At 51.1% G+C, this 15462-nt stretch overlaps 1 long non-coding RNA gene across 1 annotated transcript; it reads right to left on the bottom strand.

Annotated features, from left to right (window-relative positions):
- Positions 1–6831: 6831 nt before the first annotated feature.
- On the bottom strand, positions 6832–10826 carry LOC309971686. Its single transcript, XR_014326753.1, has 3 exons — positions 10675–10826; positions 9678–9812; positions 6832–8021 (listed from the first exon to the last, which is right to left on the bottom strand). It is a non-coding gene; the product is annotated as an uncharacterized lncRNA (long non-coding RNA).
- Positions 10827–15462: the final 4636 nt, after the last annotated feature.

The following is a 15462-nucleotide window of genomic DNA, read 5'->3' as shown; positions in this document are numbered from 1 at the left end:
CATTATCTCGAGTCAGCAGCCCTAGCAGCAGACTCGATAGACACGACACTATGTACCCATTTGTCACCCATCACTGCCCTCTCCTGGGGATCTCAGAGAGCTGGCCACGCAGCTCTGGTCTCACCAGAGCTCTGTACCCCAAACTGTCCGTCCTGGGCAGAGTGACTGGACCAGAATCACTGGTCCTGGACTCTGAGTCAGGACCTCATAGGCTGGCCAGACATGCAAGGAATGCCAACCTGCAAGGCTGGCACAAAAGTTCTGCCCAAGAAGGGATGTGGATGGTGACAGCTGAGCAAAGCAATCAGCATCTCACTCTTGGGGTACATAAATGTGCCTGAGAGATGAAGGGGGCAAGGGCTGAAGACTCACAGAGGAGACAGTGGGCAGACCTCAGGCAGGGCCCGAGGGGAAGCTGGGGACCAGTTGGCCAGAAGCAGCTGGAGCCGGAGAAACAAAGTGAGACACTGGTGCCAGAGCATGAGTGACCATCTGGGAGCTGGTGACATGGGGACACCCAGGCCCGTTCTCCTGAAGAGCCTGGCTGAGGGGCTAGGCTGGCTAGTTTCTACTTCCCTGAGTGTTCTCACACAGGCAAAAGGAATGGGCAAAAGATGTTCTGAGCTCAGGTGATGACATGTGCTGAGGCTAAGTGCACAGAAAACAGAAGCTGATCCGGAGATTTATGCGCAGGAAGTGAGGGAAGCAGGACAGGGTGGGGGGAGAAATTGAACTGTGAGGTTATTCCAAGGGAGGCCTCAATTGACCCCATGGGGAGGCTGGAGCCGGGATCACTCATTAGTTGTCCAGAAATGAGCAAAGGGGGATTTGGTGAGCTTTGGGCCCAAGAACCCTGATTGAGGTAGCTCCCTTCTACCCGGGGCAATTCCTTCCTATCAGATTCCATACCTGGTCCTGAAGGGCAGTCTGTGTGGTCACCACTACACTAGAGGTGACAGACTGGGTCACCGAGTGTGAAGGAGGCCTGTGGTCAGAGATGTGATTACAGAGACCTGCTCAGATGTGGTTATAGTGACCAGGTGTGGTCGGCCTCTGAAGAATGTTCAGTGAAATGAATTTCTCATGGTCTGGGGGAAGGGGATGATGGGATCAGATTTTCCTTCTAGACTGGGGCTGGGGCTCAGGAGAGAGAGCAAGTCTGGTGATAAACATGAAGTGTGGCCAGGGAAGGCATCTAAAGACACAGGAACAGCAGAGACCTCAGAGACCCTGTGGAGATGGGGGCACGGGGAAGAGCAGCAACAATTACAGGGAGGGGAGATCAGGACACTCAGAGGAGTAGGTGCGTGGTCCTGCCACTACAACATGTGGTGCTGCCTGAGTGGGTAACTAGAAGAGGGAGCCAGGAGAACAAGTGCTCCAGGAAGGAATCTTCAGACCAAGACTGAAAGACCTTGTCTCCTGCCCCAACACACCCAGCTGTGGCTCTGTAAACTCAGTTCAGCCGGCTGCCTCTAGATGGCAGTGTGTGCATGCGGCAGCAGCTGTCCCACACTGCTCTCCAGGGAAGGCCAGGTTCTCCCAGGGGACCAGGGAAAAGTCCCCAGAGCCGTGCGAGGGACAGGCAGAGGCACCTGTGATGCCTGCAGCATCCACCTGTGCTCTGCTCTGCTTCAGGTGGGTGGGGCTGGTGCCTCTTTCTCCCCTTCCTAGGGGTTCCTATCAGGGTCCTTCCTGGCAGGGCCTGAACATACATAGGGGTCCCAGGGGCTTAGCGGACCCCCAAATCCGTGTGTTCGTGACTCTACAGTCTTGGGTGGAAGACTGAGACACAAAGGTCTGGACATAAAGCTAACACTTCTGATTCTACCACTTATGCGGAGAGTGACTCCCTCGGAGCCTACTTTCCACATTTGTCCTACAAATGCATAGCTCTGTGAAAGTCAGTTCACATGAGATTATTTCAGAAGAAAAAAATTTTTCACTGTCAAGTGATTTTCACATTTGCACATAGTCCACAGTTCCCCTGGTGGACAGAGCTTTCAGGGGGCAAAGCTGGGGTTGAACCTAGGCAGTCTGACCTTGCTCTCGACCTCTCTGATTGGCCTCCTCCCTCTGGTGTCTTATTGGCCACATCTGGACTTCCTTCTTTGGCAAAACCGTCTTCTTCCATTTGGAGAAATAACAGTAGGGTTGACTCACAGGCAGTCAGGGTTAGAAGGGCTCTGGGAGGTTACCTACTAAACAACTGTCCTCTCCCTCCCACCTTCAATTTATGGATTGGACAACTAAGGGGTGATAAGACTCCTTGTCACCATCATCTATAAGAGTCCTGGCCTCCATCATTAAAGTATGCTCCACTGTGTCGTGTGCTAACACATGGGTTCCTATCACAAATCTTTATAGTGTGGTAGGGGACACTGTCTGAGGACAGAGGTCTCAGGGCTGTGGCTGCAGATGCAAATAGGAGCAAGAAGCCCTTGGGAAATTGCAGATTTTTTTTTAACATTTAAAAAATTTCATGTATTTTATTTATTCTTTTTTTTTTGGCTGTGTTGGGTCTTCATTGCTGTGTGCGGGCTTTCTCTAGTTGAGGCGAGTGGGGGCTACTCTTCACTGCGGTGTGCGGGCTTCTCACTGCAGTGGCTTCCCACTTCAGTGGGCTCTAGGTGCTCGGGCTTCAGTAGTTGTGGCTCGCGGGCTCTAGAGCACAGGCTCAGTAATTGTGGTGCACAGGCTTAGTTGCTCCGTGGCATGTGCGATCTTCCCGAAACAGGGCTCAAACCCGTGTCCCCTGCATTGGCAGGTGGATTCTTAACCACTGTGCCACCAGGGAAGTCCTGCAGATTTAAAAAAAAAAATAGATGGTTCTGGAACAAATAGGGCAGGCATTGGGTGACAGGCCAAGAAATTAATTTCTTTTCTGTTCACCTTTCTCTAGGGCTCCCTGATCTTTTCAAGAAAGGCAACATCAATTCAAAACAGCTCGGAGTGAAAGGTCTACCAAAGACGTTAGCACCTGGCTCAGCCAAGTCCTGCCATACTTCCTGGGGCGACCCATCCTCCCACTGGCCTCTTGGCCCTGACTTCCTCACTGCAAGGGCCACTGATTCCTTCATTTCATCCTGATCACTCACTCCCGTGGATACATCCCTCTGTCTGACCGTAGCCACGTGCAACCATTCCTGTCTTCTGTGGTCAATGAGGGCCCTCCTGCCTCACCCCTACCTTCTCCTTTCTTCCCACCTACTGGCCCTTCCAGCTGTCACTTCTCTCCCCTACCACCCAAGACTCATGATACGACACCTCAGTGCTTTCTTTCCAATATTCTTCAATCCTCGGCACTATTGTTTTTCTATCATGCCTTTCTAGCAGACCCTCAAACTTTGATCAATCCTACTGCCTGTGCTCTCTGCATCTGGACTTACCCCAGCCGCTGAAGACTGATGAAGGCTGTGCCATTTGAGCTGTAACTCTGACTCTGGTTCGCCATCCTCACCTGGGCTCCCAATCCTTCCTCAAATCCTTCTGTCTGCCCCTCCTCAGAAGCCTCTCTCACTTTCTACTAAGTTTCTCTGAAATCCTTGGATCCCACCAAACATCCACTTTCCTTAAACAGGTGACCTATTCCTCCTATTTTCAGAAAAAAAAAGGAAGCCTTCACTCAGGAACCCCCACTAAATCCACAAACATCTGCATCTCACTCAGCTCTTCCCCCATCCTCTTGTCTCCATGGAGGCCTATCTGTCCTCCAGTCTTTCGCTGCCCTCTTGTTCTGAACCCCAATCCTTCCCACCTTCTCCAGCAAGCATCATCTTTTTTCCTTCAGACTCTTCAATTTCTCTTCTTCTACTGCCTCTTCCCTACATCATTTAAACATATTCAAGTCTCTTTCTTAAACAAACAAACCTCTCCCTCAGCCTCTTACCCTCATCATCTTCCAGCTAAAGACCTCACTCTGATCCTCATTTATTCTCCAGCCCACTTAACAGGCTTGTGACCCAACTATCCACTGGCCCAGCTCTCTGAAGCTCCCAACACCGGTGGTCACTCCTCAGCCTTGTCTCGCAGCCTTCCTTGCAGCACTAGAAACTGGGGGCCACTCCTTCCTTCCGGAAACATTCATTTCCCTTGACTTGCACACACACCATCCTTCTGGCTTTGCTTCTATCTCACTGGCTGCTCTTTCTCAGGCTCCTTAATCCCTCTCCTTTTTCTCTTCCTAGTCGTCTGTCTCCACATTCATCAGGATTCTGCCTCTGTCGTTTTTCCTTCTCAACTCCCAGTCCCAGGATAATTTCCTCTACTTTCATGGTTTTAATCATCATCTCTGGGCAGCTCTCTCAATAATCATTCTCCTCTTCTTTCTTTCAAACAGGCTCGGAACCTAATTTTTTTTTAGCATTAAAATGTTGTTTTTTTTTATTGTGGTAAAATATATATAACATATATAACCTAATTTTTAAAAATTACATTTCCCAGCCTCCTGTGGAGCTATGGATTGCCATGCGACCAGACTTGGCCAATGAGGCATAAGCAGCAGTCGGCAGGGATTTCTGGGGAAGTTTTGCTGTCCTAACATAGGTGCTACTCTTTCATCCTTTTTTGCTCTTTCTCCTGCCTATATGGAATGAAGGTAGGAAGCTGGAGCTGGAGCAGCCATGGTATGACCACAGCTGGCTCTGAGGATGCAAGCTTCCCAGTAAGGAGAGCCAGAGCAGACTGACAGAGCGGACCTGGGACCTGAATGACTGTGGCACTGCTGACCAGCCTTACTCTACTTACCTTCAGACTGTGCGTTATGTCAGAGTTTTCAATGAGTATAGCAGCAAAATGCAACAAACCCTATGTAGTCAAAGCAATGTGGTTGGGTTGATGTTACAGGAGCTGAACACAAGTTTTGATTAGTACAACTCCCAAATGCACAGTTTTTGCTTATATGTCTCTCCTGAACTTCAAACAGCAAACTGGACCTCTTTTCTCTGTCCAGACACCTCAAATGGAAGAGGTCCAAGTTGTCACCCCTCACGAAACACACACACACACACACACAGAGTCACTTGGATTCCTGGTCTCAGTAAACAGCATCACCATCTATGCAGCCAGAATCCTATCAGTCACCATCCTATTAGTCACCCCTCAATTCTACCTCCTAAATATATTTTGAATCTGTTCACCTCTTAGATCTCATCACCGACTTCCTGAACCATTGTAACAGTTTCCTTCCTATTTTTTAATCTTGCTCCTTCCAATCCATTCTCCCTACTGCAGCCTTAGGGATCTTCTAAAAGCACAAATGTAATAATGTTACTACTCTGCCTAAAACCTTTCAGAGATGGCTTAGGGCCTGAGGAAAACCAGGCATATACTGTAAGACTTTGCCGGAATTATGATGTTGGTCCTGCAACACCACCTCTTTGGCATGGGTGTTGCTCTACAGACCACAGGGATGGGAATATTGACCTACACCTGGTTCAGTTACGGAAACCTCTCTCCCTTGCCACAGTGATTGGTCCAAGACTGGGCACGTGACTAGAGCTGGGCCAATTAGAGGCCTCCCTTGGGATTTGTTCAAACCAACCTAGAGTGTAGTTATTCGGAGTCACATCTCCAACATGGGGCAAACTCTGAGCACTAGGAGAGGCAGAAGAAGGGGGTCTTGGACTGGGCAGCCCACAGGATCAGCCCCTAGTGTTCAGAGTCAATCTGGTTTCCAGTTCGTCTTTTGATTCTGTGTGTGACCTGAGTATCCTTCCAGTAATCTTCCCTCCTTTGGCCTAAGCTAATTTGAATAGGTTTTTCTCACTTCCAACCAAAACATCCTGACTAAAGTGAAGATCCTTGGTTGTCTGGTGGTTCCCAGAAAACAAATAAGAGTTCCTTCCAGCTCATATTTTATAAACATTATTTCATTTGATTCTTACTATAAGCTCGTGAGGTGAGTTTTATTATTATCTTGACTTCACAGATAAGAAAAGTAGGGCTCAGAGATGTAAAGTATTTTGCTCAAGATCCAGAGGCTGAGAATTAGGAGCACTGGACACCAAGTTCCTCTTCTATTCAAGCTGCTTCCCCTCATCGTCCCCCTGCCCCCCAGCTTGTACACACACACACACACACACACACAGAGGCGCTACAGAGCGGAGCCCGGGGAGAGTAAAAGCAGCACTGGGATAGGGACCAGACTGGGACAGGAGGGTAAGGAGGAAGTCTGAGGATGATAAAGGCCAAGCTCCTCCATTTAAAATTTATAGCCAACTCCAGGTCCAGGAGGAGAAGAAACTCTCAGCTTCTTTCTTTTACCCCTCCTTGTAATGTTTTTTGTTCCCATAATCTATACCTAAGGCTTGCAGTCTGTGCAATAATTCAGTTATATTCTTGGCAATTACAGTTCTGGGGGCTAGCCCGGAAACTAAGTCACTGTTTACAATACAGCCCTTTTATGAGTTGGGACTGTCCATATCTCAATTCTTTTAATTTATTTTGTCTTTTGGTTACGTTGTACTTTTTTTTCTTCCAGTTTTATTGAGATGTAACTGACATACAGCACTGTGTAAGTTCAAGGTATATGGCAAAATGATATGACTTACATACATCATGAAATGATTACAATAAGTTTAGTGAACGTCCATCAATTCATACAAATACAAAATAAAAGAAAAATAAAAAATATTTTTTCCTTATGATGAGAACTCTTAGGATTTACTTTCTGAACTTTTATATGTAACATACAGCAGTGTTAATTAATCACGTTGTACATGACATCCCTAGTACTTCTTTATTTCACAACTGGAATTTTGTACCTTTTGACCACCTTCATCCAATTCCCCGTCTCCCCACCCCCCCACCTCTGGTAACCACACATCTGATCTCTTTTTCTATGAGCTTGTTTGCTTTTTGAAGTATATAACTGACCTACAACACTATGGCAGTTCCTGGTGCATAACATAGAGATCTGACATTTCTATACCTTTCAAAATGATCACCACTGCAATTCTTTTTACTTTTTAAGAAAGGAAGAGAAAATGGGCCTGCCCTGCTTTGAGTGTCCCTGATGCTTTCTGAAGCCGTATTATTGTAAAAATGGGTCAGGTAAAGCTTGGTGGGTCTCAAAGGGCAGCTGGAAATGGCAGGCGAGTGTCATAAGTAACTGTCAGTGAGGCCTGGTGGGGGAGGGGTGGAGGCCTTGCCGGTTTTGTGGGCACTCCCCTCACCCTCTTCATGCCCTGCAGCAGTGTGGCCAACTGTTCCAGAAAGCAGCTGTCTCCCTGAGGCTGCTCAGGCTGGCAGGACCTCCAACATCATCGGGTCCATGATTCACAAAGCTGGCCTTACTCTCTCCTCCTTGTTCTAGGCTCAGGACCTCCTTCACATCCAGGGTTAACCAGAAATCATCAGGTGTGGATGACCATCTTCCCAATTGCAACTTTCCCTGGAAACATCTTCTCTGTCTCCACACCCCCCTTTTTAATAATGGTGGAGTCATCCCTCTACCAGAGGTGTCCTCACCATTCATGCTTACATAACATCTCCTTCCACCTTTTCTTCAGAATCATCACTCCTGCATCATTCCTATGACTCTTCAAACCTGCTCTAGTAACTTCCATATTTTAACAAAACCCTTTGTATCCTAACAGAAGTAAAAATTAGATATGGCTATGAGCACTGGAAAACAGAGGATTAAACAAGACAGAAATTTCTTTTTCTCAAATACAAAATCAAGAGGTAATAGCCCAGAGCACGTACGGTGGCTCCCTAAACATTAGGAACCCGGATTTATTCTAACTTGTTGCACTAACATCCTCAACACATGGCTACGGCTTCAAAGTTCAATAGGCTGTCTGCAGCTCTATTTACATATTCCAGTGAGCAGGAGAGAGCAATGGCTGAGATAAGCACACCACTTCCCTTTAAAGCTACTTCTCAAAAGTTGCACGTGGACACCTCCACTTTCTTCCTGTTGGCTGGAACTGAGTCATGTGACCACACACAGCCATGAGGGAGTCCTAGAAACTTGCTTTTATTCAGGCAAGCCATGTGGCCAGCTAGAACTGTAAAGTCTATAATAAAGGAAATGGGGGAGAATGGCTATTAGGGTCATCTAGCATTCTCTGGCAAAGCCTCCTATGATTCCACATCCCTTTCTAGACCTCTCCCTGTTCTGTGTTCCCTGTTGGACAAGCTGTCCAAACACTATAGCTCTACCATGGTCTGGCTGCCACCCCACTACTCCTGGAACACTGTCCTTATCATGTGCACCAATGACATTCATGTGGCCAGAGTCAAAGGATCTTTCCCTTCTTCATCTTATCTGAGCTGGAAGTAGCATCTAGCACAGCTGACCACTCTTTTCTGGAAACACTGCTTTGTCAGTCTCCGGGACATAGCACTCTCCCGGTTCTCCTTTCACCTCCCCAGCCTCTTTTTCAGTCTTCTTTCCTGCTCTGGCTCCTCTGTCTGACTCCTCTGGGTCCCTCTTGAACCCTCTCCTCTTCTGCATCCACCTCCTCAACCTAGGTGACTCCCTCAGATCCCACGGTGTTTACCATCATTAAAATGATGCCTCCCAAAGCCCCACCCCCAGCCCAGGCCTCTCTTCTGAGCACCTAGTGACTGGACAATTGAACTGGATCTCTGACGGGCATCTCAACTCAACATGACTAAAACAGAATTCTTTTTTTTTAAATTAATTAATTAATTTTTGGCTGTGTTGGGTCTTCATTGCTGTGCGTGGGCTTCTCATTGTGGTGGCTTCTATTGTTGTGGAGCATGGGCTCTAGGCGCGTGGGCTTCAGTAGTTGTGGCACGCGGGCTCAGTAGTTGTGGCTCACAGGCTCTAGAGTGCAGGCTCAGGAGTTGTGGCACACGGGCTTAGTTGCTCCGAGGCATGTGGGATCTTCCCGGACCAGGGATTGAAACCCTGTCCCCTGCACTGGCTGGCGGATTCTTAACCACTGCGCCATCAGGCAAGCCCCTAAAACAGAATTCTTGATGTGTCTCCCTGAACTGTAGTCCCTTTCCTCTAGGCTACTCCACCCAATAAATGAGACACTGTTCACCCACTTACTCCAGCCAGAAACTTCAAAGTTATCTTTGGTTTCTCTATTCCCTGCCCCTACATCCATCCTATCAGTGTCCATGTCCAAAACAGCATCTTTCAACTACTCACCTTAGTGTGGCCACCAATTTGGTCCAAACCACCATTAGTTTTGGCCGGGGTTGCCATAACAGTCTAATTATCTCCTTGCTTTTATTTGTGCCTGCCACCCGCCCAATTTATTTTCACACAGCAGAAAATCAGAACACAGTCTTCTGCATAAAACCCCTCAATGGTTTTTTTACTGTTTTTTTTTTTTTTTTTTTTTGCATTACGCGGGCTTCTCACTGCCGTGGCCCCTCCCGTTGCGGAGCACAGGTTCCGGACGCGCAGGCCCAGCGGCCATGGCTCACGGGCCCAGCCGCTCTGCAGCATGTGGGACCCTCCCAGACTGGGGCACGAACCCGCGTCCCCTGCATCGGCAGGCGGACCCTCAACCACTGCGCCACCAGGGAAGCCCACCCTCGATGGTTTAATAAACAGTCTCCATTCCTAAACACAGTCTTGCATGGCCTGGTCCCTGCCCACTTCCCCACTTCATCCTTGTTCTTTTTCCCAGGCTTGCTGAACTCCGGCCACAAGGTTTTGTTTTCAGCTCCTTCACACATTCACAGCTTACCTTTCTCAGGGCCTCGGCACAAACTGTTCTTGACTTGGAATGTCTCTGCTTGGCTTTTCCCAAAGCTATCTCCTCATTTTCTTGACTTCAATTTCACCATCACCTCCTCAAAGACATTTTTCCTGATGGCTCTACCTAAAGTACAAACTGCTCTTGTTCTCTATCCCAGTCCTTTGTTTTTGTCCCAGCATTTATTTCAACCTGCAATAATGTGTCCTCCACCGAAAATCGGCCTTATGTAGCAAGAGGCTTCAGCTGTCTCGTTTACTGCTGAATCCTCAGCATCAGAACAGGGCCTGGCCACAGATCAGGCGCTCAGTCAAGCACCCACTATCTGCTAGAGGATGAATGGATAGACAGGTTCTGCAAGGAGGTCTCTGAGCTGCCTGGGGTGTCACAAGCAGACTGCATCCCCCTTAATAAGAAAAAACTGGGAATGGACTGAACAGTTCAAGATCTCCTCCTTACGTTGGACTTAACCTGTTGGTTGCTTTTACTAGAATGTGGTGCAACTAGTCTCTTGACCCAATTTTAACAGATCCGAGTTTCCTGCTGTCCCCAGAACAAATCGCTTAGCCCTCCTCCATCTGAATGAGTTTAAGGCTCATTAAAAAGTGAGGCGTGCCTGGGCCTCATTTTTCAGATAGGTGGATTGAGACCCCAGAGGTCAGCCTTTTTAACATCAGAGCCCAGCCAGCGGTGTGAATACCTCTCTAACACAGGCTGTACCTTCAGTACCCCCTCCCCCCGCAAGAATCCTCTCAGCCATCTTGTCAGGATGAAGGTGAGGGACAAATCTCGGCAGGCAGTCGAAAGAGAGCGTGGTATTTTTAGCACGAAGGCTACAAGCAGCCAGTCTTTACCGGCCGGTTTACAAAGAATAAATGTTAATTTACTACCCCAGTCTTGAAGCCCACCCCCAACCCCAGTCTCCGAGGCCCGGCAGGAATGCCTTCCAGCACTTTCAATTCAGCCATTTTTCTAACCCTGCGCTCACCTCTCTACCCGGTCACCCCCGTAGCCCCGAGTTGTGGCACCCACAACTCGCGCTTCTCTCAGGCTGGGTTCCGGTGGGGTCAGTGACAAGGCCGACGTGGCGTCCACGTATTGCTCCGGCCCCCAAACGCTGGGTGCGGGTCCGGCCTCAGCCTGCCCCGCTCACCCAAGGGGCGAGCGCCGACCAGGGCCGCCCCCAGCCTGCGGCCCCGCCCAAAGCGGGACAAAGGGGCGGGCCGGGGACCGGGCGCCGCGGGTTCTGCCCAGGCGCGGGCTGGAAGGCCGGGCGGGGCGAGCGGTGGGGGCGGGGCGTGGAGGGCGGGGCCGCGCCGGGCGGCGCAGGGAAGTGGCGCCCCTTTCTCAGCCGCCGCCGGGCGCCGCGCCCCCGGCCCCGCCCCTCCGCGCCCCGCCCCCGCGCTCGGATGGCCTGAGTCGCGCCCTCCCGCCCAGCGCCGCCGAACTTGCTCTAACTTCCTTGGCCCAGCCCGGCCGCACCGCTGCAGTCGTCGTAGCCGCCGCCGCCGCCGCCGCCGCCGCCGCGCCCGGGTGAGTAGAGCGCGGAGTCCCCGCTGGAGCGTCGGGCCCTGCCGCCCTCATTGTCTGAGGCCGATCCCCCTGAGCGCCCTCTGGGGACTAGGACTGCTCCCCATGTCCAGTATAGGTCCCTCCGGTTCCCTCGCCCCTGCCCCGGGGGCGGCCCGGCGGGCGGCGCTGGCTTTGTCTGCCCAGATCGCCCGTGAGGGGCCGGAGGCCTTGGCCCGGACCCCGCTGAGCCGAACTCGGGCGCCGGGCGGAGTGAGAGCCACAGCGGGCGACCCGGCTGGCGCTCGGGGTTCTGCCGCCCTCGCCCTGTCCGTGTCCCCGGACGGGTGCCTGCTGCGACCGGGCGCGAGTGGGAGCACTCGGGGAGGGAGGGGTCGGACCGCCGCGGTTCTGGGCTCTGCCCCTCTCCCCAGCCTCGAGCCTTGGGTTGGGCACTCCTTTCGTTTCCGTCACGGACCCTCGGCTGCCCGGAGCTCAGGCCAGGGGTGGAGGGCGGCGCGGACTGGGGAGGGCGGTCCCCTTCCCCGCCCCGCCTCGAGTGTGCTCCAAGTCGCCCACCCCGGCGGTGTGTACCACTCTGCCCTGCACGGGTTTGGGGCGGGCGGAGTTTGAGTAGGTGGTGATCCAGCTTCTCCGTGCTGGTCGTTTGGGGTTGTGCTTTGGAGCAAAGCCCGACTCCTGATCTAACTGGAGCTTTGGTCGAGTTGGGTCTGTGGCTGCGGAGTTGGCTTGTCCCGGGGCCACTGCTCCTGCAGGGAGGAGTGGTGGTGCCGCCAGTGGGTATGGTGTGTGTGTGTGTGTGTGTGTGTAGGGACACTGCCGCCAGTGGGTATGGTGTGTGTGTGTGTGTAGGGACACTGCCGCCAGTGGGTATGGTGTGTGTGTGTGTGTGTGTAGGGACACTGCCGCCAGTGGGTATGGGGTGTGTGTGTGTGTGTGTGTGTGTGTGCAGGAACACTTGGGTACCGGGACTGCTGGGACACGAATCCGGGAGGCACGAAGAAGTTGGTCTCAGGCTAGAAGGGGTCGGTGCTGTGAGGAGTCGGGAAATGTTTGGCCCCGGTACTGCCCTGGCGGCTGGCTGCGGCGCTGTGTAGCAGCGCGCTGGGGTCTGGGGGCATCCGGTCATCCTGGGCCGTGAGTTCAGGGCATTGCATTGGAGCCTTTGCAGGTGTGCTCTCTCCCATGGCCTGCTCCGTAGGAGTCCTTCTCTCTTCTGAGATGGGGGTTGCCTTGGGGCTGATAGGAGTGGGTGGAGCTGCTTGCCAAATCCTCAAAAGTAGCCTTCCCCCTTCCCCTTGACCTCAAAGTAGGGGAAGTTAGTGCCTGCAGAGTGCTCAGGTCACCCCTCCCTGTTGGTGAAGGGAAACCTGGGGCCTAGGCCATCAGAGCACCCCAGCACCCCTACATTCCCTCTACATTCGGTCAGCCGTGTGGAAGGCCGAAGCACCCTTGTTTCCAGGGATCCCCCTGGGCCCTGGCGCCCTCAGAATGAGGCGCATATTCCTCCATGATGGCCCCATTTGCCCTTTTACCTCCTCTCTCAGCTGTCTCCACGCTTTGTCTCATCCTGAGGATCCATAACGTCTGGGGGTCAGGCCCTGGAAGCCCCGGCTACCAGACGGATTTCCCCTCCCCTCTTATTGCATCCCCACATCTCTGAACTCCACTTTTGGACTACCAAACATGGTCTTCAGTTCATTCAGCAAAGCATGGTTGAGAGTCTGTGGGGTGCCAGGAGCTGTTGCAAGCATTGTTCCAGGCTCACAGCTGGCTGTCAGCTCTGTGTGGTCTTAGAACCCAGGCTGGACATGTAGTAGATGCTCTGTAGCGTTTATTAATCTGAGCTTGATCCCTGCTTAGCAGCATTATTCAGGCAAACAGGAGTTCAAGGCCACTGGTGCATTTGGAGGTTTGCGGCAGCCTCTAGGAAGAAAGGGGCTGCAGAAGGGTTGGCTGCCCAGGGAAGTTCCCCCCTTTACCAGCTGGGCAGCTGTGCAAATCTCTGAGGACAGGTGAGGGCGCCTCCCTTCCGGTGACTGGGAGTGGGAGGACAAAGCACGTGTTCTGTGTGGGAGAGGAGGGGGCCCTGCCCAGCAGGTCCTGGTGGTAGTGAATTCCCAAGGAGGGGAGGGAGCAGGGAGTTCTGGAAGCTCTGGCTTGTGGAAACATTTCCTGAGGTCTCACTCTAGGTTACAGTGTGCTCAGGGATTTGACTTGTTACTTGTTTAACTTCAACTGAGATAGAATTCAGTTTGGCAATGCCTGTAAAGTGCCATTGTGCCGGTCCTGGGAAACCTTTGCTGGTTTTAAAATGTGTAGTAATAGTTAAGTTTATTGAGACTTAATGATTGAGACTTACACCACATACTATCCTAGAAGCTTTACTTGTATTCATTCATTTAATCCGTGAAACGACACAGTATGGTAGATAATGTTAACGTCCCATTTTACAGATGATGAAACTGTGGCCTAGAGAGGTCACAGAGTAACTTGCTTAAGGTCTGAATGTGAACCGGATTTCCTCATACCTAATTAGATAATGCCTTCCTCTCAGAAGTGAATAAAGTTGATTAATACACTGAACAAGCCTGGCCCACAGAGGAACTAGTAAGTTCTTCAGTGCAGGTGCCCTTATGTTCCCTGCTTCTGAAAGCATCTCAACTATCTGGGCACATAGCAGGTTGACTGGTGATGTAGCTTTTGTCTCCCTAAGGCCAGGGAATGGGAAGACCGGCACGGCCATGCACAGTAAGAGCGAGTCATTGCCTGTATCTGTCTAGATAGATCAGAGTTTGCTGTGGTAACAATCCTCAAATCTCGGAGAATTAAAGCACCAAAGGATTATTTCTTATACCACATCCATCGCATGTCTGTTTTATGTTGTTCTCACCCTGGGACCCATGCTGATTAAGTGAAATGTTCCTGGTCACTTGGACAGACGGACAGAGAACATGATGAATCTCACCCTGGCTCTTAAAGCTTCCACCCGGAAGTGGCATTTCAATGGTCGAAGCAGTCACATGGCCACGTACTTCCCTGCAGGGTGGGGAGCAAAAGAGGACTGGGAACATTTGGTGAACAGCACTGATGCCTGCCACCTGCCCACCACTGTGCCGTCTCTGTGACTTCCCAAGGTCTGGGTCTGAGTGTCGTATGTTTCTGTGTCACCATGAACATCGATCATGAATTAGTCAAAGAAATGTCATTTAGGTTAAAGATGAATTGAGGTGCCACATTTGAAGGGCAGAGGTATGGTGAACAAAAATGCTTATTAGGGTAGTAAGAGGTTGTCTGCAGAAGCAGCTTGCTCCTCTGACCCTGGGCAAGTTATTTGAGCCCCTTGGGTCTTCTTTTGCTCATTCATTTATTCATGCATTAGTTTATGAGCCCAAGGACTAGTGATGAGTCCCAGGCCAGGGATTCTTACTAAGCACTTGTTTAGCTCCTAGCCTGGTGCTAGGGGCTGTAAACTGGGTTCCAGGATTCCTGTTTCCTGCTGCTGGGTCCTGGTGGCCTTTAAGGAGGGATATTATTGCCTATGGGAAGTGAAGCAGGCTCCTGCTCTTTCTCTCTGCCCTGGCACATGAGCCCTTGGACTTCTTGGACTTCCTCATGCTCTATCTGTATGTGGCGAGTAGGGGCAGCCACCTTTCTTGGAAGCAGGAGCATGTAGAAGCACCTCTATAGGCCTTGCCCTTCCCCTTCCACCTGTGAGACTCTGGGGCTGAGCCTGCAAGCCTAGGGGTATGGAAAGGTAAGGTGGTAAAGTTACTAAAGGATGGAGCCACACGAGGACAGGCTTGAATATGGGGCTGGGGTGGTTCTCTGTCCTGCGAAGTGGTTTAGAACCCCTTTGTTAATTGCATTTTTCCACCCGGGCCACGCTTGCAGGGTGTCAAAGAGCTGGCTACCCTGTGGACCTTGATTTTGTGGTTGTCACCGACTTTGTCCCTGGTGACTTCCAGCAGGGTCAAGAAACACTGGTGGAGGTGGTGGGACTTCAGGTTCTTCTGCTCGTGGTTAACGTACTATCCTTAGGCTTGTCTCCTCCTTTTTCAGGGCTTCTGTTTTCTCTCCTACCTGGAATAGAGGGAGAGGTAATGGTGGTCTACAGCAGTGGTCCCATTCTTGGCTGGTCATCGGAGTCCTCAGGGGACTGTGTAGACCTGTGCTTTGAAAATCTTTGGTCTAAGTGAATGCCAGCATTCCTGATTTGTCTTATCTTCATTATAGCAGTGGGATA

This window comes from Leucopleurus acutus, assembly GCF_964270905.1.
Source record: "Leucopleurus acutus genome assembly, chromosome: 14".
Taxonomy (NCBI): domain Eukaryota; kingdom Metazoa; phylum Chordata; class Mammalia; order Artiodactyla; family Delphinidae; genus Leucopleurus; species Leucopleurus acutus.
Note: the sequence above shows the minus strand (reverse complement) of the source record. Positions and strands in the feature narration are given on the sequence as shown.